At 42.6% G+C, this 3,998-nt stretch overlaps 1 pseudogene; it reads left to right on the top strand.

Annotated features, from left to right (window-relative positions):
* Nucleotides 1–2,457: 2,457 nt before the first annotated feature.
* Nucleotides 2,458–3,747, top strand: LOC138166938 (large ribosomal subunit protein uL3m pseudogene; annotated as a pseudogene).
* The last annotated feature ends 251 nt before the right edge of the window (nucleotides 3,748–3,998 follow it).

Here is a 3,998-nt window from a genome sequence, read left to right on the forward strand (position 1 = left end):
AGTTCAGAGAAGGCATGTGCCTTGCCTGAGGTCATAAAGCTACCAATTAGATAGAAGGCAGAACTTCACCCTAGGTAGGAAAGTACCTAGTCCAGCACTCAGAATCAGAAAACGTGCATCCTTTATGGGGGATTTTTAGTAAAACATTACATTGGATAAAATTTAAGAAAAACAAAACATGAGCTAAAAATAAAACAGAATGAGGTGGTATGGACCAGTTTCAGTCTGTGGAGGTAGAGCAAATACTCACCCTGAGGAAATCACATATCCAACATATTTAGGTACATTTATGGACAGGGGCAGGGGATGGTGAAAATTATGTTGGGAGAAACTGTTCATGATCAAAGTCTGGAGCAAGCCAAAAGGAGCTGTTAGATGTGTGGTCTTCAGCTGAATGATGGATGGGTCAGAGTGATAAAGGAGGAGCTAGTGACCCCTCTCCATAAAGCCAGGCTTCACCAAGCTAGTCTCTGTGAGCACTCTACAACTGGTGCCTTCTGTGTTATTTTGATTTTGCTTCCTATAGACCCTCCTCTAAGCTTTTGACTTGCTATTTATACCTCTCTATGATTGGCGACATTTGGCTTTGCTTTGAACCATGCTCTGTTTTCTCTTTGCCCTCTTGGAATCTGGCCTTATGTTCAGACCTAGGGGCCTTGTCTCCTCTAGTTTGTTGAACTGAGACTAGCATCTGTTAAGCCCACCCCACCTAGTGCTGCCCCTCCCCTTCCTTCCTGCTCTCCCCCAAACCCCGGGTTAGCAGGGTATGGTATCTGTACATTATTAAAACTTTACTTTCACTAAGAAAAGAGAGAATGTGCTGAATGTGGAGAGCACTAAAGGAAGCAATAAAAACAATTGAAATGGACTATGGACTTCCAGTTTGTGTGAAACTTTTCCCCCTCTAGCTCCCCCCTTTTAGTCTTGGAGAGAGGACTTTTTCTACCACAGACAGAGCAGGTTTTGCTCTGTCCTTCCCCCTTGGTGAAGTGGCCAGTGAAGAAAGGGTTTTTTTTTTTTTGTTTGTTTGTTTCTTGCAAGGGAGTAGGAGTAATGAAAATAGAGGATAGAACAGCAAGGGACCTACATATAAAAATGGTATAACTAAGGACCATGAGGAAAGAATATAGATTGTAGACCCAGTACACTTAGAAGAGCAAGGGAAGCTGGGATCCTAGATAGTCACTCAACTCTTTACTAAACTCCTCTTCCCAGGATCCGTACAGAATACCCACCTTCTAGCTAAAGAGAGAGACTGAATCCATGGTTTCACTACCAGGTTCTAGAATCTGGAAGAGCTTGGCTCCCAGACTACTTGGGGAGGAAGTAGAAGGGCACTAATGCTCATTCTGTAATGTGATTGATATGGTTTTTGTGACTTTAATATTCATTACTGTGCCTGTTAAATGCTTACTGTTAGTGTGGTAAGCAACTAAAAACCCAGGTCTCAGTAAAATTCAGACTTTCCAAATTTTTGGCCTGAAATGGGCAAATTACCATGGAAAGTTCTCATCACTCAAACCCAAGCTTGTGCAAGTCTACAGAGGATGGTCCAACATGCTACACATAAGCAGGAGGTGATTCATTCCAAACACAGCAGTCTTTCCAGAATCAACTTTCTTTATTTCAGTTGGCTCCTTAGCTGGTTAGAGCAAAGATCAAAGTCAACACCAAACTGGAAGGAAAAAATAGGCATGAGATGACATCAGCTTTAAGTTATTTCTTCAAACAAACTCTGGAAAATGGATAAAAGTAAAGACCTTGCCTTGATTATCATTCCTTACAAAGCAGTTGCCACAACAGAGGCAGAAAGAACTAGAAAACTGCCTCATTTTGGAGTCATTTAATCTATTCAGTAAGCAGATTCATGGCAGTGAAGGGCAATCCAGGTTGAGAGTAAAAACCCATTTGAAAAAAATATTAGGATGAAAATGACAGATGATTATGAACAGTATTCTCAGAAAACATAAAAGAACTAGACGGGAAAGTGATTATGTAGGAAGTTTGGTACGAGATTCACCTAAACCAGATGATCCTGATTGCATCTGTCATAGAATCCAGACCTTAGAGACTGCCTTGTCCAGGCAGGAGAAAGGTAGCAAATAGATGTGAATGGAAGAGAGCTGCCACTATTTTTTATAATGATCTATTATAAAAAGAACAGCAATAAGAGCAGAACTACCACATTTAGACTCTATCACCTCCCCAGAGGGATGCTGGAGTCAGTTATATTAGCTCTTTTTTATTTTATTTTATTTTTTTTAAAGCAATTGGGGTTAAGTAACTTGCTCAAGGTTACACGGCCAGGTGTTTCTGGGTGGGTGCTAAGTGTCTGAGCCCGGGATTTGATCTCCAGGTCTTCTCAACACTGGAGCCAGTGCTCTTACTCGCTGTGCTACCTGGCCGCCCCAGTTATATCAGCTCTTAAGAATCATACCTGACGATTTTGCCGGGGGGAGAGGAAGAGGGAAGGCGGTGGAGCGCTCTGAGTTTGGGGCCGCTCCCCGCGCCATGGGGGGCTGCAGGCTGTTGGCCCGTGCAGCCGAGGGGCTGTGGGCCCGGGGTGGCGGGGAGGGCTGCGGGTCACACTTCAGCCTCATTGTGAGAAGCACCCATGGGGCCAGTTGTACCTGGTGGCATGAACATCTGTCTGAAGAAAATTACGAGTTTCTTAAACACTTAACTGCAGAAGAGTATAAGGCCCAAACAGCAAGTAAACTGTGTCCTCTGAAAGATGAACCATGGCCCATACATCCTGGGGAGCCAGGTTCCTCAAGAGTTGGTCTTATTGCAGCAAAGTTGGGCATGATGCCATTATGGACCAAGGATGGTAAAAAACACGCTGTCACGTTACTTCAGGTACAAGACTGCCATGTCCTAAAATATACTCCAAAGGAAGAGTGTCAGAAGAATCGGGGAACCCTAATAGTAGGAGGGAAAAATGTCTCACATTTCAGTAAATCTGAAACATTAATGAAAATGTACAGAGAAGTTGGAGTGCCGCCAAAACAGAAATTCTCATCATTTCCTGTGACTGATAATGCTATAATTAAACCAGGCACACCTCTCTACGCTGCTCACTTTCGCCCTGGACAGTTCGTGGATGTCACAGCCAAAACAATTGGCAAAGGCTTTCAAGGAGTCATGAAAAGGTGGGGCTTTAAAGGACAGCCTGCCACTCATGGTCAGACCAAAACTCACAGGAGACCTGGAGCAATAGCTACTGGGGACATTGCCAGAGTTTGGCCTGGAAAGAAAATGCCTGGTAAAATGGGTAACATATATAGAACAGAATTTGGACTAAAGGTGTGGAGAGTGAACACAAAACACAATATAATCTATGTGAATGGTTCTGTGCCTGGACACAAGAATTGCTTAGTAAAGGTCTGGGATTCTTCCCTGCCTCACTATAGAGACTTCGCCAAAAATTTACCATTCTCTACCTATTTTCCTGATAACGATAATGAAGAACAACTGCCAGAAGATTTATATGCCGACGATGTTTATCAGCCCAGTGACCCTTCTATTGTATATGCTTAGCAGCCCTGCACCTGTGGACGTTACAGAGCCAGCAACCACTCCTTTTGTCATAGTCTCACTGGTAGCACACTGGGCCCTTTGTGTCAGGTGAACAATTCAACCTAGACTTTAAAATCATGGTATTAAGTAGAGCTGATTGATGGTTGAATTTTAAGCTGGGTAGCAATTTGCATATTAAAACTTTTTTTTATAAAAAAAAAAAAAGAATCATACTTGATACTATGTCAGTGAGACTTCCCATTACTCAAATATTTAAATGGATTTCATAGATGTGGATATTCTCTTCATCAATGCAGGTTTCAACATATCCATGCTTGCCTGTCCTGTGCTCTTGTCTACATTATATAAATTTGCTGCAGGGAGGCTGCCCAGTGGGTGAGAGGGGTTCTTTGCTTTCATTTTACTTACTGTTTGTTGAATATTTTAAAAGCTTTTGATTTGGTAGAGAAATACCTCAC

This window comes from Petaurus breviceps, unplaced genomic scaffold, assembly GCF_028583685.1.
Source record: "Petaurus breviceps papuanus isolate PSGF00001 unplaced genomic scaffold, PetGlider_PUasm1.0 227, whole genome shotgun sequence".
Classification (NCBI taxonomy): Eukaryota; Metazoa; Chordata; class Mammalia; order Diprotodontia; family Petauridae; genus Petaurus; species Petaurus breviceps.